This window comes from Nannospalax galili, unplaced genomic scaffold, assembly GCF_000622305.1.
Source record: "Nannospalax galili isolate Female #2095 unplaced genomic scaffold, S.galili_v1.0 scaffold881, whole genome shotgun sequence".
NCBI classification, from domain to species: Eukaryota; Metazoa; Chordata; class Mammalia; order Rodentia; family Spalacidae; genus Nannospalax; species Nannospalax galili.
Window position 1 is genome coordinate 668,255 of NW_008344709.1, and position 13,780 is coordinate 682,034.

The 13,780-nt window shown below is 38.2% G+C and overlaps 1 pseudogene; it reads left to right on the forward strand.

Annotated features, from left to right (window-relative positions):
• The first annotated feature begins 9,042 nt into the window (after positions 1-9,042).
• LOC103740399 lies at positions 9,043-9,956 on the forward strand (annotated as a pseudogene).
• The last annotated feature ends 3,824 nt before the right edge of the window (positions 9,957-13,780 follow it).

Below are 13,780 nucleotides of genomic sequence, written 5' to 3' on the forward strand. Positions count from 1 at the left end.
GAATTTTTCCCAGAAATTTAAAGTACTTTGCTTTTATTTATATGGTTTGCATTTTATTTATATTTGGAGACAAATGTCCTTACTAAAAACATTTTTCTCGTTTCCTTAATTAAAATAAAAATAGGCCAATATTGTATACAGTTTTGAATACCAAAGAAGTTTAGACTAAGAACACCAAGTTCCAGTCTCAGTTCTAGCTTTAATTAGTTGTGTTTCAAACAGTGACAAACATCTTTGAGCCTCAGGACCATCATCTATAAGGTAGAAACTCAGATTTCCCTAACGAGCACAAAGACTAACAACTGCAAAGGAAATGGTCCACAGCATCATTTCTTCCTTCAAACTGCTTTGAAACACCAGTGTGTCCTATGTGCATAGATGTTTGACTTTGACTAATGCACCATTATCTGAGTGTGACTTTAAAGACTGGAGTGATTCCCTAGAACACTTATTAGGAAGAACGAAAGAGCAGAGAACTGCACTCAATGTATTAAAACATCTCCACAGTGGGTAGGTTTTCAATCTCCAAAGGTGTGTACTTTGTACAACAAAACTCAGCAGCTGATTCATTCCCTTAAGTGCTCAGTGCAATAATTAAATGTCCCAGAAATAGAGGCAAAGTTTATTGTGCCAAAGTTATCTAAAAATCCAGTGGTAACACTGAAAGCCCTTTGAAAATTCATATGAAAATGTACAACTGTAAAAATATATAAAAAGTTAATTTTCCCAGAAATGCAGTGTGGAGGCTATGGGTAGGTGCTAATGGGGAAGGGGGTATTGATGATTAAGATGTTCTATGTGAAATACACAAAAATTCAATAAAAAGTTTATGAAAAAAAAATTAAAAATAAATACATATAAAGTTAAAACAGAGTTACCCTATAAGGGATGGCCAGTGATTGCATCAGATATTATAGACAAGAAAATAAAAATCACAATATCAGGATATAGGATGTTTTTTTGAGAATTGTAAAATACCTTATTACATTTTATTGTATATTTATGAGTGTATTTCTTGCATGTATGTAAGCGCACCCATGTCATGTGATGCCCAGGGAGGTCAGAAGAGGGTATTGAATCCCCCAGAGGACAGAAGAGGATGTTGGATCCCCTGGTCCTAGAGTTACAGATGTTTGTTAGTCAGCATGTAGTTTCTGGGACTAGAACACTGGTCCTGTGCAAGAGCAGTCAGTGCTTGTAACTGCTGAGCCATCTCTTCAGCCTCAAATTTTTGACCAGAGGGTCTCATAGGAACTCAAACAATGCTATCTATTGCTCTCATTCTTGATTATCCTCCAGAACTTGATGATAAGATCATATTGCTGAAGACACTGCATTCTGAAGGGAGAAATCAAGCTGGTATTGGCATCAAAGCTTCATCCCTACCGCCTAGGTTTAGTAGTGTTGGAAGGTTCTATGCATACTACTGGAAGAGAAAAATGATCATAAGTTTTAGCCAGATGTGATTTCTGTAATCTACAGAAACCATCCAGGCAACATATTCCCACAATGCAATAATTGTATGACTCTTATTGGAGTAATAACAAATGTTCTAGTTGGATTTAAGATTTTCTTCACAAGATACGATTCATAACTGACACAATTATCAGGGCCATGAACCTGTGGCTTGACAGGTGGCTAGGAGAGATTCAGATACCATTATACTGCTAAATATATGTACTATTAAATTGACTCCCAATGATTCACCATTACACCCTTTGAACAGTTCATTTCTCATCTGTCATTAGAGAAGCTTCTGTTTAATGTAGTATGTGGAGAAAATAATAGACTGTGGAGTGTTCTGCCCTTGTTTGGAGCCTGAGGCTCAGCCATTTCTTAAAACTGCTGACAGACCTAGCTGGCAACTTTCCATTCTGCCTGCAGCCTTGGTCCAAAGCCTTGGCAGACAGCCGGGGCCCACAACCTTGGCCCACAACCTTGGCTCACAGCCGGGGCCCACAACCTTGCTCTCCTTTCGAGTTATCAGTAGATTCCTCCCTTAGAGTACATCTGGGCCACTGTGTTCTGGCTGATGTAATTATTTGCAGTCTTTGCTCCTTTGTTCTCATTCTCTATTTCAACTCATGCTTGTGCTTTAATAAACGAGACTTGATCAGAGCCCTGTCTTGTCTCCATTTCTCTTGTCCTTTGCCTCATTCATCCACATCCAGACTCCCTAATCCAGGTACCTCGTTGCAGACCCCACGGGCTGGGGCATGCCCTAAATGGGACATATGAATCATACTACACCCCCCAAAACTCAGAGATCATTATAGCTAGAGGTAAGTGATTGACTATACAGGAACAATGTTTTCTGTACACAATGGGATAGTTGCACATGGGAACTCACAGTGTTTGTGGCAGCATACATGATGCCTGAGAAAGCTCAAGCCAAACAAAGTCCTGGCATGGAGGAAGGTGGACATGAAGTCACACCTTTATCTGAGTAGCTATTGGCAATTGATACCAGCTGGGAGAGGAAAAATCACTTTTCTTTAAAGTTTTGACCTTGGGTTGGTTGATAATGCTTCAGGGGATAGATCCACACTCAGTAGTATTTGAGTGCCATAAATTATATTCAAATGGGCTTTTAAAAAATTGGACATAAATTTAGGAAGGTAGGGTGGTGGGTGTTTATCTTAGATGGGGGAAAGAAAGTTGAGTTGAATGCGATCAAAATATATTGTAAAACCACTCAAAGTATTGATTTAAATGTTATTTAGAAACACCTAGGTTTCAGGAGACAGTTCAGCTGGTAAAAAATCTTTGCCGAACAAGCATGAGGACCTGAGGTGAATCCTCTGCACCCATTTAAAAAACAGGTGATGGTGACAGGCACTATCATAATCCAGCAATGCTGAAGCAAAGAAAGGTAGAGCCTGTCCAGGCATACTGAGCAGTCAGCCTAGCTGAGTCAGCCATCCCTAGATCCCAGTGATGACTCCCTGAAGAACATCATCTGAGGTTGACCTTTGACCTCCACATGCATGTACACAGTTGTGCATACACACTACACACATCCACACCTCATGCACACATACACAAACAAACACATGTCCTTTCTCAGCATGGATATTATGTCAACAAAATCAGTTTCCAGTGTGTAAGATCATAAGTCCATTTGGAATTTACCTAATACACGCTGTGACTGTCCTATATGGATTTTGCAAAGTTGTCTGTGTGTCTTTCTATTCATCTTTCTGTTTATGTTGATAGCATATAACACATTGACACAGGGACAAATATGGATAGCCCACTGTCGAGGATTTTTTGCTATTATTCTTCCAGAATACTCATTTCCCAGTCTTTTAGAAAACACATTTTGGGGGCTAGAGAGCTGTGTCAGCAGTTAAGCGCAGTAATTGTTCTTCCAAAGGATCAGAGTTCAGTTACCAGCACCCATATGGCAGCTAACAACTGTCCTTAACTCCTGATACAGTTTTTTCAAATCAAAATCAGCTATCACCACATAGTTTTTTGGAACGCTATTATCAGAAAGAAAAGAGATACGTAATTGCCAGAGTATGAAGAAAAAGAACAATGCACTTCATAAGAATGTATAGATTGTATCCATTATAGAAAATTCTATGGAGTACTTAAATATTAGATCATGGTGGCAGAGAGATGGGTGAGTTGTTTAAAGTACTGAATGCTCTTGCAGAGTAACCACGTTCAGTTCCCAGATCCCACATGACAGCTTACAACCATCTGTAGCACCAGTTCCAGAGGATATGATTCCCTCTTCTGGCTTCTGTGGATATGTACTACATGGGTGCATTTGTATACATGCAGACAAAACACTCATACACTTAAAAATAAAAAAATAAATAAAAATTAGATCAGGACTGGAACTGTAAAATTAATTGAGAATCAGTGACTAGAGAGATCACAGAGAAAAAATACTACTACCATGTTGCTAAAGTAATATAGTTTCCAGCTGCTCTCTCTGTACTAATTTTTATACCCATAAATAAGTACATCTGTCACCCAAAGCTTCTTTTTGCAACAGACAGAAGCTACTAGAGTTCTACAACTTGTCAAAATGCAGAGAACAAGTGACTATGGGGTGCTCAGCCCCACATGAGATATGAATAAAATAATACTCATGGCTCTGGGAACATCATAGAGGAGTCGGCAGAGTTTCTAAGTGCCTAAGGACCAGAATGACTGCTGGTAGAGATAGATACGTTACAATATGAACACTCAACAATATGGCAGTCTGATAAAGACCTGCAAAGACCACACCAACCACTGTGCAAATAAAAATTGAGCATAATTTCACAGGGCCCCACCCAGAGATGAAGAGCTACATGCATTCCACAGCTGAGAAAGGAGGTGGAGACGGATGAATGGAAACGTTGCATATACAGTGTACTTATGAATAAATTTTTCAAATAATCAAAAGTATAGATAGCATCTAGCTACAGGTGGTCCTCGAAATCTGTTATGTTGAACTGACTGCAAGGTCAGGCTAGCATCTTCTGTAACACATTACAATGTTTTAATTTAATTTAACGCAGATATAGCCTGGCTTCTATCCAGGGAAGTTTCACTAATGAAGTAACAAAGGAAAAAAAAAAGTGCTCTTATAAGCAATAACAGGCATGGTCTCTGCATGGTACATTAATAGCATTTTGATATAAGAGTTCCACTTTTAATTTATTTCCCATGAATGCTGGTGTCTTTTTTGGGTTAATAACCATGTGATATGTCAGCACGCACAGTTGAAATGTACTGCACATATGATAAAGTTATTAATCATTATACTATTTAAAAATATAGATATACTTAATAAAATGAATCTAATCATATATGTCAGATGAGATTGATACACTCAAGTTGATCTTAATAAACATTGGAATCTATGTAATGGTATAGTAAAAGCATGAAGCTTGAATTTATAGTTTGTTTAAATGTGAAGTTTAGTAATTCCTTGCTTTTCCAATTAACAAATTTCTGTCTCTTGGTCATTTATTAATTTTAACTTTTTCCAGCCCTCAGCTTTGATCTGTTGGGAATATTTTATTAAACAACATCAATACCAGGTCAATATCTACAATTATTCTTTTTTTATTTTGTGAGGGGAGAGAAAGGGGGCAAAGATACTTGAGGATATAAATATGATCAAAATATATTCATAAAATTCACACACAAGAAATAAAAGAGCAAAATTATTTTCCTGAGTATTACAAGTGATATAAAAGCACAGAGGAAACTACATGGGAAATTTAAGAGAAAATCATGTATGTGCCTTCTTTCTTCTCCCTCCTGCAACGGAGCCTCTGTATAAAACATTAGAGTACCATGTTCATTAGAGTGGAATGAATCAGTAATTGCATGTGTTCATGACATAACATTTGTGACAATACACCTTTCAAATGGTGCTGGTCCAATTAGATGAGAGCATGTTAAAAACTGAAATTAGATCTATTCTTCACCGTGCATGAAGCTCAACTCCATTTGGATCAAAGACTTCAAGATAAGACCTGATACACTGAATCAGAAACATGAGAAAGAAGGGAATACATATGAACTTATAAGCCCAGGAAAGGACCTTCTGAACAGGACTCCTATAGCACATGTGCATCAATGGATACCATCATTCAAGTGAAGATACAGCCTACAGAATGGGAAGAAAATCACTCCTCTTCCAGAGAGGGAATCTGGAATATACAAAGAAACTAAACATAAAAACACAAATAAAACATGGGGCAGTGAACTGAACAGGAAATTGTCTAAAGATGAAACACCAATAGCTTAGAAATATATAATATATATTCAACATCTTTAGTCATCAGGGAAATGCAAATTAAAGCCAATATGAGATTTTATCTTACCCCCTCAGAATGGCAAAGATGTAAAGCACAATGACAAATGCTGGCAAGGATGTGGAAAAAAAAGGAACTCTTATCCCCTGCTAGTGGGAGTGAAAAATGGTGCAACCACTATGGACATCACTGTGGAGATATTTAAAACACAAGAAATTGATCTCTCATTTGATCCAGCCCTACCAGTTTTGGACATATACCCAAAAGACTCTATACCCTCCTATGGAAACTCTGTTCATCCATGTTCATTGCTGTCCTTTTCATAATAGCCAGCAGTGAAAAATACTCTAGATTTCCATCAACTGATGAATGGATAAGAAAAATGCGGTGCTCTCATATTGTGGACTGTTATTCAGCTAAAAATTTAAGTCTCAAATTTGCAGGTAAATGAATGGGACCAGAAATAATCATCCTTTGCATGGTAACCCAGACTCAGAAAGACAAATGCCACATGTTCTCTCTCATAGCTGGATACTAACTTTGAAATTTTAGATGTGCATGATTCAATTCGAAAATTCAGAGAGGTCGAAAAACTAATAAATGACCCTGATGGGGTGAGACTTCCCAGGCTGGGCAGTGATATGAGGAGGAAAGGGGAACATTAGACTGGGAAGTGTTGAAAGGGGTGGGAATGGAAGGGCAGGCCGGTGAGGGAGTATAGAGAGGGATAAGTAATATGAAAAATCTTCAGGAGAAGACATCTGTAAGCCTACCACTATAGAGATTTCTTAACAATTATACACACACACCATAGACGTTAAAAGGACATATCCTACAATGTGGAGCATTGCCCATTCTTGAAATCATAGGTTAATGATTTAAAAAAAAATCAAAAACCTTAATGCCAGGGTAATGGTCTATGACTCTAGAAGTGGTTGGGCAGGGGTCCCCTAACCCCTCAAACAACATTGGTCTTTATCCCTGCTCTTGGATACCAGCTATTTTAAAATAAAAATACATCATTCAATGGTAGCTTTTAAGCAAAGTCCCATTGAAAAGGGAAAAGAACATAAGAAGTAATGTCATATAAAAACATATTAGAAGCTTACAAATTCATGAAAATTACTAAAAATTAATAACAGATAAGAAATTTCAATTTAAAGGAACAGTAATCTATCACTTATCAGACTGTCATACCGACCAAACATCATTTTGTTGGTAGGGGTTCCAGGAGAATGAACAAGAATTTCATACATTGTCTTTGGTGATGTGTCTATAGCATTTTAAAAATTTAGTTTTTGTTGAATTTTTGTGTATTTCGTACAGAACGTTTCAGTCAGCCTTAACCATCTTCATACCCGTGTCCCCACCTGAACCCTCCCAGAGCCTCTCCCCCCCCTGTAATTCGCACATTCTGTCATTTGTTAAGGCCTATTGTGTCAAGTTATTGTCCCCAGGCAATCCTCTATGTAAGTTCATCTACTGAGATCTGGTCAGTCTATCCTGACTCGTTTTAGAAAGATCAGCTCTTCCTCACACAGCAGTTATCAGTTGCCAATATTTCTTGAGCTTAAGATAGGAATCTGCTGTCCATTCCCCAGTTCTGTGCTGGGTTTTTGTCTCCTTGAGTTCTAATGGGACTTGTGTATGCTGACAACATTGCTGTAGATTCCTATGAGCATAGTTTCAGGAGCTTGTAAGACTCTATTTCCATATGGTTGTGAACTTCCTTCCTGGATCGTACAATCTTTCTGTCCCTTATTCTGCAATGGTTCCTGAGGCTGGGTGGGTGAAGTTTAATGCAGGAGTTCTGTCCAAGAATCAGCGTTCTATAGACTTAATTTCTATACTTTTGTCATTTGTGACCTTTTGTGCTCCTGGTCCTCTGTTGCATGAGGAGGCTTCATTAATGAAAGCTGAGATATTCATTAGTGATCTTTTTATCCCTGTTCTAAGTTCCATTTTAGGTACAGAGGTTGCTTTTTTGGATGTGTCACTTAGGCCCGGGCAATTCACAGACAATGTCTGTGTGTGACCAGTTGTCCTACTTGGTAATAGTCTCTGTCTGCTGCAAAACAAGTTTCTTTGAAGAGTGGTGACTATGATTTTGTCTGTAAATCTAAGGATACATATTTTGTACATAGTAAGAAATTGCATTAGTCTAGGGATATGAGAGTCTTCGGGTTTTCTCTGAGATCTGTAACCTCTCCACCCAGGTGTATTTGGTTGTGTTTACTGTACCACACTTGAGTGTCCTCCCATTGAGTGGGCTTTTAGTTCAATTAGGTAGCTGTTGATTGCCCCCAAGATAAAAGTACCATTACTGCAGCAATGTCATATGCTTTGTCATCATATGATGTGGTTATTTGGTTTTGAAGATGGTGTTGGACAATCAATTGCTGTTTTCCCTTGGCACCTCCATAGAGTCATCCAAAGTTGTGAGAGCTAGCCTTCAGGGAAGTGACTTCCATGCCAGTTTCTGGTCCATTGCTCCAAATCTTGTGTCTGAAGTATGTTCTGTCTTCGGCAGTAGGGTCTTACTTTCAAGCTCTCTGAGGCAATCTGTTATACCAATTGAAATAACAGACTCAGAAAGCCATCTCCCTCATATGTGGATCCTAGTGACAAATCCTTATATGTATGAAAAGGAACCAAGGAGCTAAAGGGAAAGAAAGGGTCTGAGAGAGAAGAATGGGTGTTACTAAGGGAGAAATAGATAAAACTGGGGGTATTTAAATGGGAGGAGGGAGGGTCATACAAGGAAACTTGGTGATAAAGGGAAAGAAGGAGCTCAAGAGCAGTGCCTCCAAGCTTTCTGTTAATGGGTTACATGTGAAAGGACTCTGGATCAATTGCTGACTTAATGATAGCTGTGTATGCTCAGGAAGCCAAAGGGCCTCTGCAGGTCTTGGTTCTTCTGGCTCAGGGCTCAGGGCCTCCACTGTACATTCTATCCAGTCTTGATGGGTGGTCCTTGCAGGATATGTGGAGTGTGCTGAGTAAACACTACCATGCCTAAATGTGACTGTTAGAGATAAATCAAAGCAGAGAGAAGGTGAGAAATACATGATTCTCCTCTTGTTGACACTTTTCTTCCATAAGTTTTCACTATGCCTAAAACTGCCACGTGTGCATCTGCCTCATATTAGCAACATAAGGTCCAGGTTTCCACAAAACACCTAAATTACAACTGAGGCTCCAAAGGAAATGAGCATGGCATTTCATGGTAGATCCCAATAGGACTCTTCTGTCTTTCAGATCCTGCTGACAGAGAATGGACACTGGAAATAGTTCTTTCATCACTGAGTTTATTCTGGTGGGTTTACAGAATATTCAGGGATCCATTTTTCCCTCTTCTCTCTCTTCCTAGGAATCTATGTTGTCACTGTGGTGGGGAACCTGGCTTTGTTCACTCTAATTGGACTGAATTCACACATTCATACTCCTATGTACTACTTCCTCTTTAATTTATCCTTCATTGATCTCTGTTATCTACAACCATCACCCCAAAACTGCTGATTAACTTTCTGTCAGAAATGAACACCATCTCCTATGAATGATGTATGACTCAGCTATTTTTCTACTGCGTCTTTGTCAGTGCAGAATGCTGTGTGTTGACAGTGATGGCTTATGATCGCTGCGTGGCCATCTGTAAGCCTCTGCTGTACCAGCTACCATGTCTCCTTAAGTCTACTCTCTGCTGGCTGTGACAGTATATGTGGAAGCACACTGGGTGCATGCTGAGGTTGACCTTCTGTAAAGCCAACACCATCGGCCATTACATGTGTTATATCCTTCCTCTGCTGGAGCTCACCTGCACTAGCACTCATGTTAAATGAGCTGGTGGTATTCATAGTGGTAGGCTTTGATGTTTGTGTGCCCAGTTTCACTATCATTGTATCTTACACATTCATTCTTTATAGTATCCTTCACATTCGTTCCACTGAAGGAAGGTCCAAAGCTTTCAGTACTTGGAGTTCACATACAATTATGGTTTCTGTTTTCTTTGGGTCAGGGGCATTCATGTACTTCCATCCTTCCTCTGTTTTATCCATGGACCAAGGGAAAGTGTCTACCATGTTTTACACGATTGTTATCCCCATGGTCAATTCTCTGATCTACAGTTTCAGGAATAAGGAGGTTAAGGTTGCCCTGAGAAAAACTTTGACTAAGAAGATAATCCCCTGATCTTGGGACAGTATTAGTTATTAAAAAGACTACAATTTTCCTTTGAAATACTTTATCCTACCAAGGGTTATTTTGTTGTTGTTCTTGTTGTTGTTGTTGTTTATGAAAAGAAATGAAATACCTTAGACTGAGCATTGACTTTGGATTTGGCCTGTTTGAATCTCTGGAAAATGAAGTATATCATATTATCTCACAGGGTAATTAGAAAAGTTAAGTTGCTGTAAACTAACCTACATAGTATAAGTGACTAATGATTGTGGAATTTATTCTTTCCTTTCCTCCCTTCTTTTTCCCTTTCCTCATTCATTCTCTTATACTCATGAAAATATTCTTGCCTCAGGCTCCTGAGCAAAGGAATTATAAGTCACCCTGCCTGACTTCTTTTCTTTCATTCTGTTCTTTGTTCTCTCCAGTGTTTTCCACATATACTTTATATGTCATTTCAATATCTTTTTCAAACATAATTACTAGTTAATTACAGGATAAAATATTATATTATGTAAAGGGTCCTTTCTGAGGTAAACGGTTTATATGAACTCCGTATCTCTATATTATATTGTCTCAGATCTGTGTTCTCTCTAGGTATCTGAGTACACGTGTGAAAATTAATCTTTGTGGTAGCAGCAACGGTCCAAGATGTCGCCTATCTGTGTCACCGTGATAATGACCACATCATCATTTGCCTACTAACCACAAATGGGTACCTCTCCATTCTTCCTGTGCTCTTCACCCAGGCCCCTAACTCCCCTCAGGCAGTTAGGTGAACCCCTCTATTTTCCCTTTCTGAGCCATTTATCATAGTATATTCTGAAATGATGATTAATCTTCCCATGTGCCTGACTTCTCTACAGGAGTAGTAGAGTAGTAGAGAAGTAGCTCCCTGTCCTTTGCCCAAAACAAAACATTCTCTTTCTCCTGAAAACTTTCAAAAAGCTCTCTCCTTCGATTGCAATGCCCTGAAATGTCTATTTCAGCTTTCTCAACCCCACCATTCTTCAGGCATGCGATTATCCACACACCAGAGAAGACTTTTCTCGGTTAAAAGATAAGGTTAGAAATCACATGGAAACGTTTTGTAGGTATCTTCTGCTACAAAATAGGATATAATTTTATCAAAATCCCTGTCCCCTTTAATGCACTCTCCTTTTGTCTATCTTTCTTGGTACTTTATTTTATGACCTAGAATGCCATTATAGTTACAATCTATTAATATTTACATAATTATGGGAAATAATAAATTCAGTTTTAGGAAAATGTTTGTTATTAAAAAGAAATAGGGGGTCTTGGGAGATTGCTCTGTGGGTACAGATTTGGTGCTGAAGAATGATGACCTGGGTTTGGAGCTCTACCATCCATGTAAAAAATGTGAGTTCATACAGCTCTGACACTAGCAATAGGGCTTGAGAAGCATGGCTATCTGGCCTCAGCCAGCTGAGCTGAATCAATGATCTCCAGGTTCAGTGAGAGACTCTATAAAAAAGCAGGATGGAGACCAACAGAGGAATACAGCACACTGAAAAGATGAATATCCCTGCACACATGTTTTCATAGGTAAATGCATCCTCCTGCCACAAAATTACAATAATAATATGGGAAATGTGTTGCTTATGGAAGGCAAAAAATGTGACTTTTAGGAAATGGGAAAGAAGCACTTGATACTTTGGAAGACAGGAATATCCTTGTTTGTTGTTTTCCCTTTTGGCTTGTTTGTAGATACATTTTGCCCATTGAACCTACCTCCATTATAGTTTTATTATTTGCCTATATTTTCTTACAAATTTGCATTGACTGTTCCAATTTGTCTTTTACTTTGATCTTTATTATTTCTTAAGTTTTTAAAAATTTCATGTGTGTGAGTGTTTTGCCAGAATGTAAGAAGTCTGCCCATGTTATGCAATGCCTTCTGAAGTCAGAAGAAATTGTTGGATCCCCTGGAAATGGGCTTATGGATGGTTGTTAGCCACCATGTGAGTGCTGGGATCCAAACCTGATGCTCTGCAAGAATAGCCAGTATTCTCAATTGCTGAGCCATCTCCTCCGCCCCCCATTTTTCTCTTTTTTTTTCTTAGTGGTTCTGAAATAGCTGAAAAGAAACACCTGCTTACATCACCTTGAAAGGTTTAGGAGCTCCTGTTTTATGTATTTCAGAAAGCACATCATTAAATAAGGACCTGGATAACAACAAGTTCGAAGTTTTAATGGTCTGATTAATTTCCATGTGTAACTTATTCAATATTTTACAACCAATGCTTAACACAGCTATGGAAATAGGGAGGGGCTCCATAAATATTGGAAACCCATGCCCATCTTCTACATCCGTGCTTACTGTTTAATTTTTCACTTGAAAAGAGAGGATGCATGAAAGAAGAATGACACAAAATTTGTTAGCAGTGCTGTATGATGGTTTTTGTAATAATTTGAATTTCTTGCATTTTTGTCCTTTCCTGAAATACATCAGTAAAGAAAACATAGCTTATTCATTGTAAGCAATGTAGTTTTATGTAAGCCAATGGCAAAGGTGGGTATCATAATAAGTTGGAGATTTTTCCAGAAGCAAAGTAGTGAGGTTAATAATATTCTATTGGATTAACTATATTTCAATTTCAGATTTCTTATTTGCTAGTTATATGCATTCAAGAAGTTTATGTGACTTTGGGGGACTGGGTTTCTAAAGTGATAATAAAACAAAATACTTCAGAAGTTTCTGTGGCTGTTGCTATCCATGTGGCTTCAGCTACAGAGTGAGCACAGCCATGGAGTCACACTATATTCCAGCTGTTTCCACTCTGATATGCACACTGATAGTGGAAAATGGTACCTTGGGCTGGATTATGTCTAGTATTCCACCTAATTTTTAGTCTTGTGATAACTGTGTCTTTTTTTACTAATTTACATAATAAAAGGTTTGGTCTGGATGTGGTCATAGGAATTTCTAAACCATTCAAAATAAAAATTCCTCCATGTCTATCTCATATAATCTTGATCGGAAAATATTTGTGAGCAGGGTTTAAATACATGTACTTTAAAATGATGTCAGATTAAGGTGACATTTCTGTTTATGTGACCTTCCAGGAAATCTCTGACTTTAAACATATATCTTTTGTTCAATCATCTTGTGAATGATTTTATCATTTCTTTCTTGGTTTTGATTGTTTTGTTTGTCTTTGTTTTCTGGATTTTGGAGACAGGCTCTTACTTTCTAAATCAGGCTGACCTGAAACTTACTATTTAGTCTGGACTGATCTCAAACTTATACCAATTTTTCACCTGTCTGTTCCAGGTATTGCATTTACAGATCTGAGTCACCATGACTTGCAAAAAGCAAGACTTTTGTGTTAGCTTTAGTACTGTGGAACTGACTCAGGACTATAAAAATTTCCCTTTCAAACTTTAAAACAAAATCTTAGTCAAAATAGAAGAACAGAGATAGCAATAGATTAAGAGCAGATACTAAAGCCTGGGAAGATTGCTCAGTGGTTAAGAACAGTTGCTGCTCTCCCTGAGGACCAAAGTTTCATTCCCAGCACACAGTTTAGCTGGCTTACAGTCACCTATAACTCCATGGGGCTTTTGGCTATGCTATCATTCCTCCCTCTGAAGAGGTAACCCTGAAATTTTTAAGGACTAGATAAAAGCTCCCAAATATTTTCGACACTTTTGGCATTTGGAACAGAGTATATTGCTAAGAAGCCGAAGGACATTGTGAGTTTTAGCCAAGAAACTGGCTACTTTTCTTTGGGGTCTTTTTTACCCTAACTGCCTAGCCAATTCCTACCTCATTCTATATTTTTAACCTTTCATCTACATTTAATTTCTGTCCATTT